This window comes from Ictidomys tridecemlineatus, chromosome 13 (genome assembly GCF_052094955.1).
Source record: "Ictidomys tridecemlineatus isolate mIctTri1 chromosome 13, mIctTri1.hap1, whole genome shotgun sequence".
Lineage (NCBI taxonomy): Eukaryota > Metazoa > Chordata > Mammalia > Rodentia > Sciuridae > Ictidomys > Ictidomys tridecemlineatus.
In genome coordinates this window covers 95,246,469-95,269,511 of record NC_135489.1, presented here as the reverse complement: position 1 = coordinate 95,269,511, position 23,043 = coordinate 95,246,469, and the positions used below count along the sequence as shown (strand labels likewise).

General features: G+C 47.1%; 1 long non-coding RNA gene across 1 annotated transcript; it reads right to left on the bottom strand.

Annotated features, from left to right (window-relative positions):
* Positions 1 to 15,554: 15,554 nt before the first annotated feature.
* On the bottom strand, positions 15,555 to 19,158 carry LOC144370211 (uncharacterized). The gene is made up of 3 exons (XR_013430106.1): positions 19,059 to 19,158; positions 16,300 to 16,456; positions 15,555 to 15,849 (listed from the first exon to the last, which is right to left on the bottom strand). It is a non-coding gene; the product is annotated as an uncharacterized LOC144370211 (long non-coding RNA).
* Positions 19,159 to 23,043: the final 3,885 nt, after the last annotated feature.

Genomic DNA, 23,043 nt, shown 5'->3' with positions numbered 1-23,043 from the left:
CAGCAACGTCACCCCTACTTATACAGGCTTGTTCCCACTTCCTTGTCTCGGGGTGGGAACTCTGCTTCCAGGGATCTTTGGTAGTCTACCCTCTGAGGCATTGAGCAGGGTGTCCTGTCCTGCTGACATTGAAGAAAGCCCATCTCCCCATCCCTGAAGCCAAGAAGGAACAGGCTCCATTCCTGGGCTGGTGGTGGGAGTGGTGACCCCGATGTCCTCTGAATCACGTTTGGGATCATTCCTCCTTTATTTAATAGGAAATATCGTGTTCATGCCCAGTAGCTCCATAATCCCATCCTGTACCATCCTGGAATTCCTAAAGCCTGCCTTTATTCATCATGGGTTCACTCTGGTGTGACCTGGCAGCGTCTCTTCTGGTATAATCCCTTCTCGGTTCCTGGTTGCTGCTGGGGTGTTTCACTCCACGGGTTGATCTCAAGGAATGTTTGTTCACCTACACCTTTAATGTTCTCTTCCAAAAGCTTTTCAGGTTTAGCAATGTGGGTAGGCTGCAAAGTTTTGAAGTGTACAAGTTCTGGATCCTTTTTACTAAATGTTATCTCTCTCTCCCGACAGATGTTAGATAGATAATAAATGATAGATAGATAGATAGATAGATAGATAGATAGATAGATAGATAGACAGACAGATAGATAGAAGACATACATACATATTGGGGGAGCTTTCTTATAAGAAATTGATCTTGGCAATTTTGAAAGAAGGAAAGGCCCAAGATCTGCAGGGGGAATGGGCAAACTGAAGACCTAGAGCCTGTGGTTTAGTTTCAGTTTGAGTCTAAAGGCCTGAGAACCAAAAGAATTGAGTTTGTACCTTTTAACCAGAGACTGACAGGCTTGAGACCCAGAAAGAGCCTTTATTTCAGTTTAAATCCAAAAGAAGAGAGGGAAAAACCCTGATGACCCATTCAGACAGTCAGGCAGGAAGCATTTTCTCTTATTTGGGAAAGGGTCAACCTTTTGTTCCATTCAGACCTGCAACTGAGTGGACAGGGCCCACCACATTTGGGAGGGTGATCTGCAGGACTCCGTCTAATGATTTAAATGCTAAACTCATCTAAACATCCTCACAGAAACACTCAGAATAATGTGTGAACAAACATGTGGTTGCTCCACGGCTGGTCAAGTTGACTCATAATTTTAATCATCACACACACGTGACATTTTGATTATCGTAGTCTTATAGTCAGTCCTGGAATAAAGTAACGTGAGTCCTAATCTTAGGGAGAACGCATCTGGCTTTTCCCCGTTGAGTGTGATGTTGGCTGTGGGTGTTTTGCATGTATTATTTATCTCGTGGAGGAACTTCCTCTCTCTTCCCAATTGGCTGCTAAATACTTTTTCTACTCCAATTGCTATGGTCATATGATTTTCTTTTTTAGTTTGTTGATATAGTGGACTCATTAGTTTCTTTCTTTGATGTTAAACTAGAGTTGTGCCCCTTGGTCTTTTTTGGGGGGGTGGGAGGAGGTGCTATTGGGGATTGAACTCAGGAGCACTTAACCACGGAGCCACCTCCCCAGCCCTTTTTACTTTGAGACAGGGTCTTGCTGAGTTACTTAGGGCCTTGCTGAGTTGCTAAGGCTGGCTTTGAACTAGTGATCCTCCTGCCTCCGCCTCCCGAGTTGCCGGGATTGCAGGTGTGCATTGTTGGATTTGATTTGCTAACGTGTTGTTGAGGATTTCTGCCTCTGTATTCATGAAAGATACTGGTCTGTGGTTTTTCCTTTCATGTATTGATCTCATTTTAGTATTTGAGCAAACGCTGACCTCATAGAATGAGTTAGGAATTGTTCTTTCTCCTCTCCCTCTCTTCCTCTTCTTGGGGAAAAGTTGTATGAAATCAGTATCATTTCTTAATTATTTAGTGGAATTCACCAGATAACTCATCTGCACCAGGTACTTTTTGTTTTGAAAGTTACAATTAATCATTCAAGTTTGTTGATAGATAGGGGAATGTTCAGATTGTCTATTTCTCCTTGTGTGAGTTTTGGTAGTTCATTGCCTTTCAAGGAACTGGTCCATCTCATCCAGGTTATTAAATGTGTGGACATAGAATAGTTCTCATTGTTTTTATTATCCTTTTAGTGTCCACAAGATGAGTCATCTTATGATATTGGCAATTTATGTCTTCTTTCATGTTTTCTTGGTTAGCTTGGTTAGAAGTTTGTCAATTTTATTGATATTTTCACAGAACCAGCTTTTGTTTTATAGGTTTTTTTCCCCTATCTTTTCCTGCTTTCAATTTCATTTATTTCTGCTCTGACTTGCATTATTACTTTTCTGTGCTTGCTTCAGACTTAAATTGTTTTTCTTTCCTCTATTATCCTGAAGTGAAAGTATAGGTTATTGATTTGGGGGAAGGGTATTGAGGATTCAACCCAGGGGCAATTTAACACTGAGCCACATCCCCCAACACCTTTTTATTATTTATTTATTATTTATTTGTAAACTTAGAGACAAGGTCTCACTAAGTTCCTTAGAGCACCCTAAATTGCGGAGGCTGGCCTTGAACTTCCAATCTTCCTGCCTCAGCCTCCTGAGCTGCTGGGATTACAGGCATGCATCACCATGCCCAGCAGGTTATTGATTTTTTTTAATCCTCCTTCTTTTGTAAATACAAAGTTAATATTATAAATTTCCCTCTAGGCACTCTTTTTTTAGGCATTGCATATATTTTTATGAGTTCAAAATACTTTGAAATTTTCTCTAAACTTCTTTTTCAACTCATGTATTATTTAGAAAGATATTGTTTTATTTCCAAACCACAGGAATTTTCTAGCTATCTCTGTGTTATTGACCTATAGTTTAATTCTGTTGAAGTCAATTTAAGAACGAACTTTGGTGTGATTTCTGTTCTTTTAATTTGTAAGACATATTTTGTGGCCCCAAATGTGGTTTAATTTGATAGGTATTACATGTGAGATTTAAAACAGTATGCTATGATTGAAAGAAGTAGTCTGAAACATCAATTATATCCAGTTGATTGATAGTTCTATTTGAGTGAACTCATTATTTTTGCCAGTGTGATCTGTCCACGACTGACAGAGGGGTGTCCAACTTCAGTAATGGATTTATCTACATCTCCTGCTGTTCTATCGTTATTTTACTCATGAATTTTGATTATCTATTGTTACACACATACCTGTTTAGGACTGTTAAATCTTCTTGGAGACTCATTATGTATTAACCCTCTTCACCTCTCAATGTTTCCCTTGCTCTGAAGTTTTCTCTGTCTTAAATTAATGTACTCACTCCACATCTCTTTTGATTGTTGTTAGCATGGTATATCTTTCTTCATCACTTTACTTTTAATTGATCAGCATCAGTATGATTAAGGCAGGTCACTTGTAGATTACATAGAGTTGGGTCTTGTCTTTTTACCCACTCTGACAGTCACTGATTTTGATTGATGTTCTTAGACCACTAGCATTTAAAGTGATTATTGATGTGTATGGATTAATATCTATTATAGTTTGGATGTGAGGTATCCCCCAAAAGCTCATGTGTGAGACAATACAAGAAGGTTTGGAGGAGAAATGATTGGGTTATGAGAGCCTTAACCTAATCAGTGAATCAATCACCTGATGGGATTAATTGAGTGGTAACTGAAGGCAGGTGGGGTGAGGCTGGAGGAGGTGGTGCGCTGGGGGCGTGGTTTGGGGTATGTATTTGTATCTGGCAAATGGAGACCACTCTCTCTCCCATCCCTTTCTGAGCATCAAGTGAGTCGCTTCCTTCTGCCACACTCTTGTGCCATGATGTTGAGCCTCCCTTTGAGCCCTGAGGAATGGAGCCTGCTGTCTCTGGGCAGAGATCTCTGAAACCCTGACCCCTCACATCAACTTTTTCTCCTCTACAATGGTTCTGAGTGGGTCTTTTAATCACAATGGGGGAAAAGGCGGACTTAAACAATATCAACCATGGTTGTGACTGTTTTTAATTCATCACCAAAGGCCTCTTTTCAACTTCCTCTGGTTCTAATTGAGTGTTTTATGATTTCACTCTTTCTCCTTTTTCAGTGCACCCATTATACTTTAAACGAATTTAGTGGTTGCCCCAGAGTTTACAATATATATTTGTAGCCAGGTGTGGTGGCACACACCTGTAATCCCAGGCTCGGGCTCAGGAGGTTAAGGTGGAGGATCACAGGTTCAAAGCCAGCCTCAGCAAATAGCCATAAGCAACTCAGTGAGCCCCTGTCTCTAAACAAAATACAAAAAAGAGTTGGGGATGTGGCTCAGTGGCCGAGTCCCTTTGAGTTCAATCCCTGGTACCAGATATATATACATATAATTTCTAACTAAGCCTACCTTTAAATAATACTAATCTTCTACCACTATGAACAGTGCTCGCGTTTACTGCAGGATGCTTGTAACAGCATATTATCAACCCTTTCTCCTATCTCTTGTGACATTCTTACTCTTTGTTAACCCATTGTATATTGGGTTAACAAAGAGTAAGAAAAGTAAAAGATTTTATTTTAATTTTATTTATTCCATCTTTAACTCTCTTTCTTTTCCTATACCTGCACATATGAACACAAATGGAAAGATTTCTATGAAAACAACCAATAGTATGCTTTATTAAATTTAAGATAATCAGCAGAGTTCTCGTCTCCTCAATCTGTTGCCTGCAGCTCCATTAACGTTTAGAAAGCAAACCTAACCCATGATCCAAGCATCCCTGGTTGTCTGGAATTTGGCCTTTTGAAAAAACACTATTTATTTTGCTTTTTCTAGATTGTTCAGATTTTACAGGAAAATCTTGCACACAGTAGAATACCATGCCGCCTTCTCCTCCAAACAGTTTCCCCTATTGTTAGTACCCTGCATTGGTGGGACCTAAGTACAAACACAAAATTCACTTGTTTCATACGGACCTTAGACACATAAGCTGAAGGTAATGTTCTACATTATTTTTAGTGCGCCTGTGTTTTGAATGCAACTAGTCACTTTAAGTCAGGTGTGGAATTTTCTACTTGTGACATCATGTCAAAGGGTTTAGAATTTTGGAGCCTTTCAGATTTCAGAATGCAGCCTGCAGACTTTTCAATTGCCTTTGTTCACTTAGTGCATTTCTCTCCCTTTTTTTATGGCTTCCTAGGCTCATTTTGTTTTAGCACTAAGAAATATCCCACCGTGGCACATTATTCTGTACTGCAATTTGTTCACCCTCTCACCTATTGATGGGCAGCTTAGTAGCTTCTAACTTTTGGCAATTTATGAATAAATTTTATGCAAATATTTGTGTGCAAGTTTTGTGTGGGCATGTTTTCAACTCCTCTGAGTGAACGCCAAGAAGAATAATTGCCGGCTGTATGGCAAGAGTATGGCTAGTCCCAGAGGATGATACTGCCTTCCAAAGTGGCTGGATGAGAGTTCCTGTGGTTTTGCATCCTCACCAGTACCGTGACGTGCATCCACCTTTCCAGTGTCCCACAGAACCATTTCACTGCTGTGGGTGTTGTCTGGGCTCTGGACTCCAGCCATTCTGGTAGATGAGTAGTGATGACTCATTTCTGTTTTAATTTGCATTTCTCTGATGCCATTCAAAGTGCGTTATATTTTCGTGTGCTTATTTTTGTCTACATATTTTTGGTGATGTGTCTCTTAAGGTCTTTGGACCATTTTCCAAACGGATTTTTTTTTTAATTGGTGAGTTTTAAGAGGCTTTTGAAAACCAGTTCTTTATCAAATATGTCCTTTGCAAATATTTCTTCCAGTCTGTGTCTTGTCTTCTTATTCTCTTGATCATGTCTTTCACAGAGGAAGTTTTAAAAATTATAGTGCAATCCAATTTATCCATTCTCTTTCATGCTTTTGGTTTTATATGTTAAAAACCTGTTATGTCCAGGGTCATTCTAGTTTGCTCTTATGTTATCTTCAAGGAGTCCTAAAGGTTTGTATTTTACATTTATGTCCATGATCCATTTTGAGTAAATTTTTGTGAAAGTTATAGTTTGTGTCTGTATATACTTTCTGCCTGTTTATATTTTATTAGTGTGACATAGTTTTCTTTAGATAGGTCATACATACATACATAGATGATAGAGGATAGATATCAGATAAAGAAATGAACATATGTTTATACGTGTATGTGAATATGTACGTTGACATATACGTAAGCATGAGTCCACTTACATAACATTTAAGAAAAGGCAATGATTATCCATGATAATAGAAGGCAGAGTTTTGGTTATCTGTCCAGGGAAAGGTGTTGGTTTGGAAGTGGCATGAGGGAGCTTTCTGGGGTGCTGGAGGTATTTTATAACCTGGTTACACAGATGTATGAAAAAGTAAAAATTGAATTCCACCCTATTGTATATAGGAGTTATCACTCATTTTTAAAGATTAAACTATTTGCACACATAACACAAAGGACTTTTCCTTTATACCAATTAAATTTTCATGTCACAGATTCAATTTCAAAGCGTTCAACCCATGTTTCTTACCACTAAGAAAATGTTGAATCTGATTCTGTCTTCACTGGCACTAGTTATATACGATCTAAATGAAATACCAATTGAACCTTGTAGACTTTTGGTGCTAAAGAGCTTACACCAACACCTTGAGTTTTTTCATTCACTGAAATCTTCCTAACTTTACATGCCACAACCAGTGCGGCCAAACAGGTTCCCATGAGGGTCAAAGGGGATAAGAAAAATAAAGACGAACGCCGATTGTGAAGATACAGCTGGGGTCAGGTGGAGCGCTGCTCTCTGATGGAGAAGCAGGTCTAAAGAATTACACCAGAATTTCTTTATTTATATACGTCTCATCATCAGGTTAAAGACTATGCGAGCATTATTCTTTGTATTCAGGAAAGTTACAAAGTTAGCAACATTATGCAACTTATTCTGCAGTTACAGTCTGCAGTTACAATGTGCAATGTTAGGAGCTTCTTTCATTAAAAAAAAATTTTAGTTGTAGATTGACTCAATGCCTTTATTTGTTTTTAGGTGGGGCTAGGATTGAACTCAATGCCCACACTTGCAAGGCAAGTGCTCTACCACTGAGCAATGTTAGGAGCTTCCTGCGGCTCTCAAGAAAGTCCGGTGTTTAAAGTTACTGTTCTGTGGTTCAGGAGCAGCAGAGCTGGTGAAACATTGTGATTGTCTAGCAGGAGAGTTCCTCTATTCCCAGGAGCTGTGTGCCTGAGATCAAGGTCGAGGCTTGATCTAATTGCTTTGGCTAACATTTGAAGTACTATATTGAATAGGATAGGTCATAGTAGACATCTTTATCTTGATTTTAGATGAAACCAAAGAACTTATTCATGATGCACAATCTTTTAAATATGTTTTTGAATGTGGATTTTAGATGAAATGCTTTCGGTTCATTCAGTCTGATTTTGGTTTGGGTTTTTCATATATATCCTTTATGATGTTGAAGCAAGATCCTTCTATCCCTAGTTCTGCAGTGTTTTTAACATGAATGGGTACTGAATTTAATTGAAGGCTTTTTCTTTATCTATTGAGATAATAATGAGATTTTTGTCCTTAATTCTGTTTATGTGATGGATTATGTTTATTGATGTGTGCATGTTGAACCAACCTGTTATCCCTGAAGTGAAAGAACTTAATTATGGTGTCCAATCTTCTTAATGTTTTTGAACATGGATTGCTAATATTAAAGATTTTTGCATTTATTTCCTCAGGAATGTTGACCTGTAATTTCCTTTGAAAATACGACTTTGTTTAGAATCTTTGTTTAGATTTTATTTCAAGATGGTTATTTTTCCTCTTTCTCTGTTATAAGAACAAAGGTGTTTTCCTTTTGATCTTCACCCTAAGAACTTGGGGTAGTTCTTGGAAGCAAAACTCATGCAAGTATGAACCCCTTAACTCTGGACCCCATGAGCTTTCACCTGCAAAGCTACTCTATTCTGAGTCTCTAGAATTATTCCGTTAATTACCCCAGGTGTTCCTACAGTGGCTGACTTCAACAGTGGCTGCAGTTCACAGTGAGCCAGTGCTAGGCATCTTCCTGACTCTCTGGGTTTCAGGGCAGGAATCTGCCCTCTGAATTCCATTTTCTGACATGGTGATGAAGAATTGTTGATGGTTCCCTTTTGTGTGTGTGAGGACAGAAGTCATGACTTTCAAGCTTCTTGTTGGAAAATCTTTGCATTCATTCTTTTAAGTTTGATTATGTTTTTTAGAGAACTTTTAGGTTTACAGAAGAACAGAACAGAAAGCAGAGTTTCCCAATACCCACTTCATCTTTCAAATGCTGGTTCCCCATTATTAGCAACTTACTATGTGATACATATATTTGATGAGTCAATACTCACACATTATTATTCATTAAATTACCTTAAGCTTCTTGACCCATGTATACCGACCTGTATCCACCATCATGGCGGCATGTGGAATAGCTTCATGTCTTGAACGTCCCCTGGTCTCCACCTGGTGATTTCCCTCTCCCCTTCCCCAGGTTATTACTGATCTTTTTACTGTTTCTATAGTTTCACCTTTTCTAGAATGCTATGTAATTGGAATCATGCAGTGTGTTTCCTTTCCAGATTGGCTTCTTTCACACAGCATCATGCATATAAGTTTGCTCCTTGTGTTTTGTGCTACGGTGACTTATTCCCTTGGAGTGTCAAACAAAATTCCATTTCATGGGTGCATCATTGTTTGTTTACCCATTTACCTACTAAAAGATATCTTGATTTCTTCCAGTTTGGGGCAGTTATGAATAAAGCTTCTATAAACATTTGTGTGCAAAATTTTGTGTGAATTAAAGTTTTCAACTCATTTGGATAAATGCCGCAGTCTGGCTGCAGCAAAATAACCGGGGGCTGACGAACAACTTGTGTACATTGATACAGCAGGAGTGGGAGCCGTTTACTGTAGGACCGGAGGGGTATTTATACATTCCCGCAGCTTATCTTAATTAGCATAAACTAGATACATCAGCCAACCAATAAGGAATCTCCACACTTAGTGGCTCACTGGAGTTACTTCACAAACCACTCCCTCTGGCAAAATGCCAGGCGCCATCCTGACTTGTTTACAGACTCTAACAGATAAATACTTAGGGAAGTGACTGCAGGATCATATTGCAGGAGTATGTTTAACTTTCTAAGAAACTACCATGTTTTTTCCAAAGTGATTAAACTATTTTGCATTCCCACCAGCTATGTCTGAGACTTTTTGTTGCTCCACGTGCTTGTTTATGATTGGTGTGATCTCCACCTTCATTTTTTAAAGCACTTTTGCTAGAGCTGGATCAGTGGCACATGCCTGCCATCCCAGTGTCTTGGGAGAAGGATCCTTCTGAGGCAGAAGGATCTCAACTTCAAAGCCAGCCTCAGCAACTTACTGAGGCCCTAAGCAACTTAGTGAGATCCTGCCTCAAAATAAAAAATAAAAAAGAGCTGTGCTCCTCCCGAAGCCTCTACACAAGGGTTACAGTGAATGTGGTTTATTTGAGGGGTAATTCCTGGAAGCACCAAAAGGGGAGTAGGCACAAGAGTCAGAAAGAGAGGCAAAGAAAGGGAAGGTGCGTTGTCAAGAAAGTGACCGCAGGAGTCTAATGGAGCTCAACCCACGAAAGAACTCTGGGAACCAGGGAAGAACATGCCCCTCAGAAAGACCCAACCCAAGGGACAAGGGGGCTGCAGGATTCCCCCTGAGTTCTCACCATTCATTGCCTGAGGGTGGTCCTCAGGGCCATGCACTCTCAGATGCTCTGGTCTGCCTCCCACAGGCAGAAGCAGCTCTGGAGGCCACGAAGCCTCAAGTAGAGATTCCAGTACTGGCGTTGGATGTAGGTTGGTGAGGCCCAGAGGACATGGGCAGTAACAGGACGGCAGACCAGAGGACGTCACAAGTCAGCACTCACTATCCAGGGGTGGCCAAATTTTATAAATTTTTTAGTACTAGAGATCGAACCCAGGGGTGTTCAACCACTAAACTACACCCCCAGCCCTTCCTTTCTTTCTTTCTTTCTTTCTTTCTTTCTTTCTTTCTTTCTTTCTTTCTTTCTTTCTTTCTTTCTTTCTTTCTTTTATTATTAGTGTTTTTTTTGAGACAGGGCTTGCTAAATTGCTTAGGGCCTCAGAAAGTGGCTGAGGCTGGCTTTGAACTTGAAATCCTCCTGCCTCAGCCTCCTGAGTCATGACAGGCATGTGCCACCACACCCAGCTACGGCCAGATTTTAGAGTGAAAGAGAACACAAATAATACCTCCAATTGGTTTGCTGTTTGTCTGGAAGCTTCTGCACTCCCTGATTTAACCTTTGGTGGGGCAGGGTAGCTGTCTGCCAGGACCTCCATAGCAGGTAAAGGGAACACATGTCATCTATGTCCCATATGGCCAAACGGAAGACCCCCAGGGAGAGAGAGGCCCACACTTCCCATTATTCCAGGCCGTCTTTACCCTCCACCTGAGAATTGGCATTTTCTTCTGCATTTCACAGAAGACACAGGCTCCGACTCTGAAGTGACTTACATAAGGTCACAAGGCTAGGAAACTGGAGCCAGGACTAAAACCTCATGCTGCCAGACACCAAAGCCTTTCCCCACCTCTCAGCCCCACAGGCTCCCTGCTCAGGAGCCCAGCCCCCAGCCCCCACCGTCCATAAATGAGTGTTGGGAAGGCCGCGGCTCCTATTCATCACCGTGTCTTATGAATTAAAAACAATGGCCATGAGGTCATTTCCATGGGGCTCGAGGGTGGGTTGTGTAAATATTTGGCCTTCGGGGCTCTTCTCGGCCGAGCTCCTCGGGTGCTGACGTTAAACACACTCCTTCAGGAGAAATGCAGTGGGTTTCAGGAAGCCCCCCGAGCCGGGCGCTGGGAGGGCGTCTGCTCAGGCTAAGGTTTGACAACACAAAGCCCATTTTTCCTCCGACTTTTTCTCATTTAAGACAAGAAGGATCACCCTCGGCTTGCCGACGCACATACTCACCAGTCATTAACACGCAGGCATTTAAAAACATTTGTGATCAGAAAGGTCTGCGTTTTCTCATCTCTTTAAAGAGTCGGGAGGTTGGAGAGCGAGAGCCAGGGGGGCGTGGAGAACGAGCCGAACCAGGAAGGAAGAAAGAGGGAGGGAGGGAGGGAACAGCCTCCCCGTCCACCCAGTGTGGCTCTGTGGCCCTGCTGTATCCACAGTGGAAAGCCGCACGCCTACTCAAGCCACCCTGCGAGCCCATGTGGAAACGTCCACAGTGCGTCCATGAGTGGGAAAGGAGGCAGGTCTCCCTCAGCCCACGTGGCCCGCCTCAGGGTCAGGGCCATGCACACAGGCACTGCCAATCAGGAGCAGCCGCCTCCTCTGGGTGACAGAATTGAGGCCGTTTTAACTTAATTCCAGGACGGGAGACTCACTACATTAGTTTCCTGGGGCAACTGGAACAAAGGACCAAAAACTTGGTGCCTTAAAAAAGATAGAAATGTATTCTCACAGTTCTGGAGGCTGCCAGCCTCGTCCTGCTTCTGGTGGTGGCTGGAAACTCTTGGTGTTCCTTAGCTGGTGGCTGCAGAGTGTCACTCTCTGCCTGTGCCGTCACAGGGACATTCCCCCCTTTGTGTGTTTCCGTGTCACCTCCTCGTCTAAGAGGACCTCAGTCGGGTTGGATGAGGCCCTGCTCCAACAGGGTCTCATCCTGGGGATCAGGATCCCAGCAGAACTTTTTGGAAGGGCACAATCCAACCCATAATACTCCATGAAAAGAAAGTGGCCATTTGTGGATGGTGAGTGGAGGTGAAGGTGCCCACCATCTGGAGTATGGAACCTCTGTGTTTCTGGGGAATCACAGGTTTCCCCCAGATTGATGCCATTCCCAGCCCCAGGCACTGTGTCCCCACCAGACAGGCTGGGGTCCCTCTCAAGAGCAGGCTGAGGGCTCCAGATGAAGGAGCCAAGGTCAGACTGTCCCCACTATTAACTGTGAACCTTGGAGAGCATTTTCCTGGTTTATGGGGAGGGGCACAGGGAGTGGGACATCCAGGATGAACTGATGGGACGGGCGGAGACACTGGGAACACTGCATCTGAGTATCTTATCACAACCCCTGCTGCTTCCGAGCGTGTGAACAGGAAAATAGAGGAGCCACGGACTCCTTCTTAACAACACTGGCTTCACAGGAGTGTATCTAGAGCACATGTGTAGGCCTGAAGAATGCCAGGAGATGAGCACCTTCAAGCTACCCCGACGCTCAAGAAATAGCAACTCCCACCGCGGCCCCTCCCACAGGGCGGCAGCGGCACCCACACCCTGTTCACGGTTCCCTGGTGCATCCAGAGCTCCTCTCACCACACACCTGTGTGCCTCCCTCAGTGATGGAGGGTGCATGTTGCTTATTTCCAGACTTTGTAGAGTTGGAACCACAGGCTATAGATCCCTTTGTGAGCGTGCGTGGTGGTGAGAGCCATGCACGGTTAAATACGTATCTGTAATTAATTTTCCTCAGCGTTTGTGCTGTTGCCGTTGATGGTTTTGTTGCAGGAGTTCACAATTTGTCCACTCTACTGCCAAGGGCCCTCACTCCCTTGCTGTTATGAGCAAAGTTCCTAGGAACATTCTTTGCCTGTCTCCTGGTGCCTGTGGGTACGGAATTGCCAAGGAGTGGGAATGGGGTAGCTCTGCCAACTGAGGTCAGACTGGCTTCCACTTCCCGAGGCCACCTCACATGCCCACTGTGTCAGTCAGCTTTCTGTGGCTATCATGAAATATCTGAGGCAATTAACTTATAAAGAGAAAAGGCTTATTGGGGCTTCTGCTTTGGGAGGTTGCAGCCCAAGATTGAGTGACCGCAGGCCTCTGGCAAAGGCCGCGCACCATAGCAGGAGGGTGTGGGGAGCAGACTCCACCTCATGATCCAAGAAGGAGAGGAAACAAGGCACATTTTGTTAACCTTTGTTCCTTCTCTAAAATCCATGGCCACGACCTTTATATACAGTCGCAACCTTTCTTCTTGGTGACTCCCGCAGCTCCTAGGCTGGTGCAGCCACCGCCTACAGCCTGGGCCCCAGAGGACCCTGCCTGAGTGCCAGCTTCCCTGTTGTCCCCAAGCTCTGCCCAGCCGGCCACCCCATTGTGCAGAAGGAAGCAGGGTCTCAGGAGATGACATTGGGTCCTGGGGAAACAGGATTGGAACCTGGGCGACAAATCTGGAGGCTGAAGGTCTCTCTACCCCAGGATGCTGTGTGCAGAGCAGGGTGGGCCATGTGGCTTTGGATGGAGCGCCAGGATGGAGGGCAAGATGGGGCTCTGCGTCCTTGTCCCACGGAAGAGCCAGTGTCCTCGAGCTCTCGAGTTTCCCCAGCTCAGCACAGTGGCTGGCACAGCGCCAAGCTGACAACCCAGTGAATCAGATCCTCTGTGGTCCTGGCTTGGTACCAAGGAGCCACCACTGTCACCACCTGGCCATGTGCCCTGGACACCCATCTGTGTAGTAGGTGGGTGATCCCGTGTTCTGAGGGACAGGCTGAGCTCCACCAGGGCCGTGACCTTACAGCCACCGTGGCTCAGCTGGGCCACTGAGAAACCCTGGTCCTGGTTGCTAGAAGGGGGTCAGTGATCCCCACAGGGACCTGGCCCCGCCCAGGGCTCACTCTGCTGGCTCTGGAAATGGCAGTAAGAGAAGAAATCCACCTGCGGGTGCTTTGAAGATGTGCAGGAGTTAGCAGGGACCTGGGCACGAGGACCTGGAGTTGGTGTTCACTGGGTGGCTGTGCCCTTAGGAGCAGGGGCCTGCAGGGCCTGGAGGAGGGCAGGTCACCGACCTCGGACCACACCTGCAAGAGGTAAAGGAGCAGGAGAGGAGAGGAGCCTCGGAAAGCCGCCATCCACACCCGCAGAGCCCTCGGGACCCACCGGGAGCCCTGTCCCTGCTGCAGACTGTGGGGTAGGGATGACCCCACGGTAAGGTAAGGAGGAGGTGGCCAGTGGCTCCCCACAGTGTCCCCAAGGGCCTAGAGCTGCCACCGCACACGGGGGTTAACCTTGTAGCTCTGTGCTCTCTCCCAGGGCCAGCTGGCCTGGGTCCTGCACGCCACTGCCCGCCTCAGCCACTGGAGTTCACCCAAGCCTCTCAGCTACCAGAGTGTGGGCTCAGCACAGGGGAGCGGCCTCTCCGTCCCCAGCTCTGTTCCTCCCGAGGCCGCTACCTTGGCCACAGGTCCCCTCGGTAAATCAGTGCTGCCATCTGCAGAGGGGGTCCCCATACCCTCCCTCCTGTCAGCAATGTGTTCAGAGGGGGCAGGGATGGACAGCTGGACAGTTGGAAGGACCTGCTAGGCCTCCAATGCGAGGTCCCTGCAGCACAGCCTGGGGACTTGTGCAATGCAGAGGGGTGGCAGCCCAAACCTCAGCCTGCCAGGTCAGACCCAGCGCCCCAAGACTGTGGGATGCTGTGAATGGAGGTGTCGGGCTGTCTGCTGCCCCAGGACCCTCCCATCCGGATGCAGCTGTCCTTTCCAGCTCTGTCTCAGATGCTTTCTAATCTGTGACCCCCAGCTCGAAACTGAGTGCTCCTCCTGTGCCAAGCTGCACCTATCAGCTCTGGACTCTCTGACACTCTGCTCCTAGGAGGAGGAGGCACAAAAGAAGCATCACATGTGTTTAGGGAGGGGGGCTCTTGCCACACAAGTCAAGCCTGGTCCCTGGATGCCAGTGGCGCAGGAGCTGGCCCCTCCCACTTGCTGGCTCTGGAAATGGCAGTAAGGGAAGGGTCAGGCCTGGGCACAGCGCCCTCCCTTCCTCCTGGCTCCCTGGAGGTGCTACCTGGGTGCCCCAGGCCTGGCCCTATTAACCCATCTGAGCCTCCTGGGGAGGGGCCATGATCCGTTGAAGAGGGCTCTGCCTAATGTCCATGAGCCAGGAAGGATAGATCCCCAGGGAAGGAGGCAGGGCCCAGCGCCTTGGGCAGCAGGAGAGAGGATGAGGGGACCACTCCCTCTTGGTCCAGGGGTCTGGCTCAACCTTCCAGGGGTCGGAACGAAGTCCAGCTAGGCCAGGGTCACCCCTGTTCCCAGAATGAGATGCCATGCTCCCAGGAAGTGCTCCAGGACTCCAACCTGCTTCCGTAGTCAGACCCTCCGATGGAGCAGCACGCTCTGAACAAGAGGACTGCTGGGAAAGCACAGGAGAGAAGGCACCCGGCGAGCACCTTCCAAGAGCAGGGAACGATGGTCACAATTGCCCCTGACTGCCCGGATTCTCTGTGCTCCCTTCCCATGGTCCTTTTAGGGACCTCACTGCCCAGGCAAATCTGCAAGACTGTCCTAGGAACAGCTCAGGAAGCACATGCCACAGGGCTGGAGTGGAGAACAGGAGAGTGACAGCCGCCCCCGGGCCTCAGTCCAGCCCCTCCATTCCCATCACCACCTGCCCAAGATTCAGTCACATGCAAGAGCCACAACACTCAGCCCTGGTGCCCGGGAGCCCCAGTCCGGCACCATTTCCTGGGTGACTTCCATGGTTCATCAAGCCTTTCTGCTCCTAACGCGTCCCTAACCCGGCTCCTAACTGCTTATCCTCAGTCGCGCGAATAAGTCATAAACTCTGGAGCCTGCCCAGGTATTTATTTTAGTTAGGAAAAAAAAATGCCTTGGGTTTTGCCAAGAGCCATTTGCCTTTAATTGGAAACTTTTGAGGCATTAAGAATGTGCCGAGGTTCAAAACGTGTCTGAAGGCCGTGGAATCATCGATCATTCCAGCGATGTGCTGGACCAGGTGGGAAGAAGGCAACCTTTTAGCAAATCCACCTCCGTTAATGGACTCATTTATAACTCTCAGTAACGCCAGGCCGCATTTCTCCTCCAGAGCTGTAGGCACGCCAGCTAGCACGACTGAAAGATGTTAACATCTGGTGACTGTAAATGAGGCACCCAGAAAAACAAAACATGACCTAAACAAAAGGCAGCGAGGAGGAGGGCAACAGGTCCCACGCTGTGGCAGGGCGGTCATGTGCCTGCAGTGAGGAGGAGACTAGAGGAGAGGCGCCATCTGCAGCTCACTCCAGAAACCTGTGCCATTAGCTTTGTTTAGAGACTCTCTGGGGGCCAGTCCTGGCCAGGTGGTCTCCAGGGACATGACCAATCCTGCCACCTCATCTCCAGACTGTTCCCACCTGCCTCTCTCAGACCCCATCCCACGTAAGGTCTCTGCTCAGAGTCTTCCTTATGCCTGAAGCAACCCTTGTTCCTCCCCTTATCTGTCGTGGTTAGCTACAGCTGCGTAACAAATTACCCAAAGCTTAGCAACTGAGAACAACACCTATTATCACAAAATTTCTGTGAATCAGGAAGGCAGAGGCAGCTTACCTACATGGTTCTGGCTCAGGGTCCATCCTGAGGCTGTGGTCAAGCTATCAGCTGGTCTCATCTCTCTGAAGGTTTGGCTGTGACTGGAGGATCTGCTTTGAGCTTGCTCTGTGGCTGTTGGCTGGAGGCTGTTGGCTGGAGGCTGTGGCTCCTCACCCTAGGGACCAATCCACAAGCTGCCTGAGGAGACTTCAACATGGAAACTCACCTACCGCAGAGCAAGTGATCCAAGAATGTGGAGTGGGAGAGAAGGTGTGGGCAGTGAAGGCGTGGTCTTTCATGACCTAATTTTGGAAGTGATATGTCATCACCTTCATCATATTCTGTTGTATGTTGGGTTAAATAATGTCCCTCAAATTTTAGGTGTACCCAGAAGCTCAGAATGGGAACTGATTGGAAAATAAAGTCTTTGCAGATATAGTTAAAATGAGCTTAGGATAGGCTAGGTTGGGCCTTAAATCTAATTTCTGGCATCCTTACAAGAAAGCCACATCTTCATATATCTGAAGATGGGGCAGAGGTTGGAGTGGTGTATCTACAAGCCAAGTGCTACGTTTGGGCCTAAACCATGCCCTGAAGAACCATGTGTTTAAGAGTTGGCCCCAGGGGGCATTGTTGGGTGGTAGTGGATCCTTTAAGAGGTGGGGCCTATTGGAAGGAAGTTAGGTCTTTGGAGGTGTGTCCTTGAAGAGGATATTCTGACCCTAGCTTTTTCCCATCTCTCTCTCTTTGCCTGATGACTGGCATGAAGAGAATAGGCCTCCACCACCATGTGCTCCCACCATGACCTATGCTGCCACAGGTGAAAAGAAGCAAGGTCAAATGACCATAGACTGAAACCGTGAGCCAAAATGAACCTTTCTTCTTTTAAGTTGTTTATCTCAGGCCTTTTGTCATAGTGATGGAAAGCTGACAAACATTTCAAGGATGGCTGACCACACCAGAAGCTGGGAGATAGGCCTGGAAAGGGCTTTCTCTCAGAGCCTTCAGAAGGAACCAACTTGGCTGACTTCTTGATTTCAGGGTCCTGGACCCCAGAGCTGGGGGCAAATAAACTCCTGTTACTTTAAGCCATCCAGTTTGCAGTGTTTTGTTCTGACAGCCCTAGGAGACTCAGACATTTGGTCACATCCAACCCTGAGCCATGTAGGAGAATATTAAGGGGTTGGTTGGTTATGAGGCATCCAACCACATGCCTAAGCTTTCTCCCTTTGTTCTTCAGATCCCAGGGACCACAGCTTCATAATGCACTTCCACTTGGAGCCGTTTTCACCGTCTTCCCACCCTCCTGGACTGGAAGGCCCACAGGCAAGGGTAGGTTCTCTCTGGTTCATTTGCCACCTCCTTGCTCTTATCCTGGGTGACCAGAAAATGTCTGATGTACTTAGGTTCTTCCTAAGTACCTGAGTGGCCAGGTGAATGTGCTGTCCATCTGCTGCCTATACCCCTGCACTGTTGAGGATCCTCCTTCCACTTTACAGACTAAGACTGAGCTGGTGGAAACTCCTCCCCTCCCGGCCCCCAGCAGGTGGCGTCACAGTTGGGGCTCCAACCTGAGTCTGGCTGGTGGGAGTCCTGGGATCTCCCTGCTGCAGGAACACAGACTCCTGGGTCACAGAAGCTGTCAGTGGTGGGTGAGGCCTCAGAAGGAGTGTGGGCCTTGAGGAAAAGGTGACTATGGACAGGGACCAGCTCATATGGGACCAGCTCACATTCCGAGGGATACGGCCATGAGCCTTGTACCCCGAGAGTATTCTGCTAGGTACTTCTGCTATCAGCCACTAGCAGATACAGTTGCACTGAGTGGCCCATCTGGGTCACAGGACATGTTCTTTGGCTCTCCTAAGCACAGTGGAGAAAAGACCACAACAGTGAGAATGAATTCAGCAATGGCTCAGAAATGAAAATGGACACACACACACACACACACACACACACACACACACACACACGGAGCCTACCTGAGCTGGAGGAGTAGCACCAGGTGTGTCCCCAAGACCAAGCTCCCTCCTCCCCTTACACACAGAGAATCATGCCCCTAGATATATCTACATTTCTCAGTCTCCCATGTGGCTAGACATGATCACACACGTGAGTGCTGGCCAATGAGATCATAACACAAGTGTCACATAGGACTAGTGATATAAAGTGGGAGGTTGAATGCTTCTTTGCCCCTTATATTACTGCTAGCTTGCTGGAATGGCAGACCTGATGGCTGGCACTCAAGCAGCCATATTTAACCAGCAGATTGAAGACAGGGGTTGAAGAAGGCTGAGCAGAAGATAAAGTGCTGGGGTCGCTGCATTTTTTATGAGAGAAATAAACTGGGATTTATCTTAAGCTACTGTAATTTTTACTTTTCTGCTCATTACAGCCAAACGTAACACCAATTTATAAAAAAGACTGTGTTTTCCTATAGTCTAGCTTCTGCTCTCAGAGCTTTCCATACCACTCTGAACACTTGGAGGGGCCACTGGAAAGGAAGCCCTGGATTTGGGGTTCTGACACCTCTCATTCCACCACCTCGGCTGGGAGCTTACACACACACACACCAGCTGTCTCTGCTGCCTCCCTCTGGGACTCAGTGTCCTTTTGTGTGTCTGGGGACAAGGAGCTCCCACTTATTTGAGCACCGACTGTGTGAGAGTCCAGGGTTCAGGTCCCTTGTGTCAGCTATCTCCTGTAGCTCTCACCAATACACCCCAAGGTGACTGGACAATTTACAGATGAGGAAGAGGAGGCTCAGAGATGTCACTTACCACTTCCCCCACGTTCCCATGGTGAGTGTGCAGCACAGGTGATAGAAACCTGACTAACCTTTGCCCAGTGTGGTGGGGACGTGCCTGGTGAGGGCACCTGGGCAGAAAGGCAGAGAAGCTCTCTGCACCCGCCCACACCCCCTGGCTCACTCTGATTGGACAGCTGAGATCCCGTACTCCCCTGGCTCACTCTGATTGGACAGCTGAGATCCCCTACTCCCCTGGCTCACTCTGATTGGACAGCTGAGATCCCGTACTCACCTGGCTCACTCTGATTGGACAGCTGAGATCCCCTACTCCCCTGGCTCACTCTGATTGGACAGCTGAGATCCCCTACTCCCCTGGCTCACTCTGATTGGACAGCTGAGATCCCGTACTCACCTGGCTCACTCTGATTGGACAGCTGAGATCCCCTACTCCCCTGGCTCACTCTGATTGGACAGCTGAGATCACCTACTCCCCTGGCTCACTCTGATTGGACAGCTGAGATCCCCTACTCCCCCGGCTCACTCTGATTGGACAGCTGAGGTCACCTTCTCAGAGCCAATCCCTCACGGTCATGCCATGGATGAGGGCCCCAGGTTGGGTGAACATTTCTACCTCAGTGGGAAAAAGTGAGCCCCAGAAGAAAATGGGCACCATGGCCAGAAGAAGGGGGCAGGAGCTGTGGTGAGCCGTGTCAGCGGACCGTGGTCGCCATTACAAGATGGCGCTGATAAGCGCTGTGGCCTGTGATAAACAACTCCTTATTTTGGGAGAGATGGCACGTAGCTGTAAAACACCCTATGAGAAAGATCCACGTGGCGGCTTTGCATTGGGGCTTGGTATGCTTTATTAGGCTGGGGGGTGCGGGTTAGAGAGAGAAGCTTCCAGAGACACATAAGTAAAGACCTGAATAAACTGCTGAAAGAAGAATCCTGTGTCGTGTCCTCCTTGCTGGCGAGGGGTTGCGGCAAGGAGCCAGGGGAGAGGCCAGCATTGTGGTAATGAGGACCACAGAGCTTGCTTCCTCCCCAACAGCTCTTCCTCCGGAGGAGTCCTGGCTGAGGCTTCAGTGAAAGTGCTGGCCTCGAAGATGGCTAGGTGACTGGGAGCCCGCTTTACAGATGAATGAATGTATTTATATTTATACTTGTTTATATATTTCATTATTATAATACTGTCAATTTAAACAAAATTAGAGATTCTCCCCAAAATACTGATTTTGGGGAGAATATCAGAGTATGGCAATGGAAATTTGCAGAGATTGAGGCAAAGAGAAGGTTTTAAAGACAAAGATGAGGATTACACAGATGCTTTGAAACAATAAGTTTGGTTAATTAACCAATGATTAGTAACAAGGTGGCATCCATCTGAGGTTGAACAGATCATTGTTGGCAGATTTTTCTTATAAAAGCACATGTTGTATGAGGTTGCGCTGGCCTCTGTCCAAGCCTGTGGTTCTGGAAGAGTCTTTTGTGAAAGTTATTATAAGGTGATCACATGTAAGAACCCTTCTTGCATAACCTCCTGGCTCTGTCTACATTTTTTCATTAGGGCTGACACAAAGATTCCATTTTGATTTTTTTTTTTTTTTGAGGTGCTGGGAATTGAACCTATGGCTTTGTGCATTCAAGGCAAGCATTCTACCAAGAGAAGGTTTTAAAGACAAAAACTGAGCTACATCCCCAGCCCTCCATTTTTATTCTGACAACTTTCACAATGTGTAATATATTATCATGTAATAATAATTATATTCCTTATAATGATATTCTGTATTATTCTATCATATATCATCTGCATTATACTATTGTATATTATGTAGTCTCTCTTTTTCATAGAGGACACATTCCAGGATCCCCAATGAGTGCCTGAAAGCTTTACTGAACCCTACACACAAGCCCTGCAGTACCAAGACCATTGATCTGATAACTGAGATGGCTATTAAGTGACTAATGGCTGGGTAGAGTATAAGCAAGGACAGGCTGAACAAAGGGATGATTCACCGCTGGGTGGGAGAGAATGGGACACTTCAAGATTTTGTGTAATTTAAAACTTATTTCTGGAACTTTCTACTTCATATTTTCTGACGGCTGTTGACTGCCTATGACTGAGAGTGAGCCCACACAGAAGGGAGGCTACAGTGTGATTCAGCAGCGGATCCTTCTATGACTGCAGTCCGTGCAGACTCTGTGCACAAGAGCTTCTGTCAAATTTCTGTTCAGCAATTTGTACATAAAGACCACAGTCCAGTTCCATAGAAGGAAGACATGTGCAGTGGTTTGTGCTATGGAATAGTGCAGGAGCTCTGTGCGTGGTGGTTCACATCTTAATATTGCCAAAGGCCCAAGTACCACGGTTGGGAGGTGGAGCACCTTGACAAGGTGGAGCCGAATGGAAGGAAGTTAGTCCATTTCAGGTGTACCCTTGAAAGGTACATTGGGACTCTGGCTTTTTCCATCTCCCTCTTTGCTTCCTGCCATGAGGTAGGAAGTCCCCTGCCCACATGTTCTTGCCATGATTTACTGCGCCATCACAGACCCAAGCAACTGTGGACTGAAACCTCTGAAATTGTGAGCCGCAATAAACCTTTCCTCATTTTAAGTGGTTTCTCTCAGGTACTTTGACACAGGGATGGAAAGCTGACAAATACCAGTTCCTAACCAGCCTTGGAAGCTGGGATCGTGTGTGAGGGGAAGATTGAGTGATAGTCTGTTTAATGCCTGTCTTTGGTCAAAAGTCATCCAAAATACATGTCTTCTCTAGGTCTCAGCCTCATCTTCCAGAAGCAGATCCTGGAACAAGGACACCTGTTCAGAGAGCAGGAAGGCAAGTGGCCCCAGGAGGCACTCAGGAGAGAAGGGTGGCTGCACACCTCCATATGGTGGTCCTTCCTGGCCCTGCAGCTGGGCCGACCAGCTCCTCAGTGTCCCTCTCCCTGCAGTGAGGATGTTGGGAGTTTAGCTTCCCAGTCCCAAGAGATATCGATTCAGTATTGCTGGAGTGTGAGTGTGAGTGTGTGGGGGGGTGATCCTTAGCACTCTGACACCCTGTGCAAGTGGCAAAACAGACTTTAGAGACAGAGGGACACCTCAGCTGAAAAATCAGGGTCTGGCATGGAAGTTTCCGGCAATCACTGATGGGGAAGGCAAGGGGATTCAGGAGAGTGTCTGTCGCATGTGCCCTAGAACAGGAAGTGGCTCTGCTTTGCAGATACTGGGAAGAACCTTTCCCAAGGGATGCGGTTTGGCTCAGTGGCCGCAGCTGCCCATGTCCCCTCCTGACCATAACGCCAGCTCCACACTGCCTGGGAAATAGCTCCCGGGGCCTTCTCGAGGTTAACCTGGCATCTACCCCTCTACCCCCGGTTCTCTTTTCTTGGCCTGGGGTCAACCCTCTAGGACCTCAGACCCCACTGCCCCTTTGCCCTGCCAGGACCTCCAAAGAGAGGACAGGAAGGCTGAACACAGCAGTCTCATCCTGAGGTGTGCCTGGCAGACACCTGGGGAGGCCACCACCAGACACCCGCAGAGCAAGGACACCGCCGCGTCTCCCCTCACTGTCGCCCGAACACAGGAGCATCCCCTGCCAGGCAGCCAACTCATCCCATGGAAGGGGACACCCACCACAAGAGAAAGAGCCAAGTCTTGGCCCGGGCAATGACATGGGAGAATCTAAGTGACACCATGTTGAGCATAAAGTAACCCGACACAGAAGAGTGTACCCTGGGCGGTCTACCCACCCAAGGTCAAAAGCTCTGATTGAGAACACAGACGGCATTCTGCAGCACCTTGCCCCAGCCCCACAAGGTCCTGCCTCCCAACTGGTGCCATGCCAGGGCTGGGGCTACAGCCCAGTGGGTAAGGTGCTTGCCTTGGCATGCACAGGGCCCTGGGTTCTAATTCTCAATACCCCCCCACACACACACACACACAAAGGCCATTCCACCATTTTGTGAGTCAGCTGCTTCAGGGTGGTGGGGAGCATGGTAAGATCAGTGAAGCCC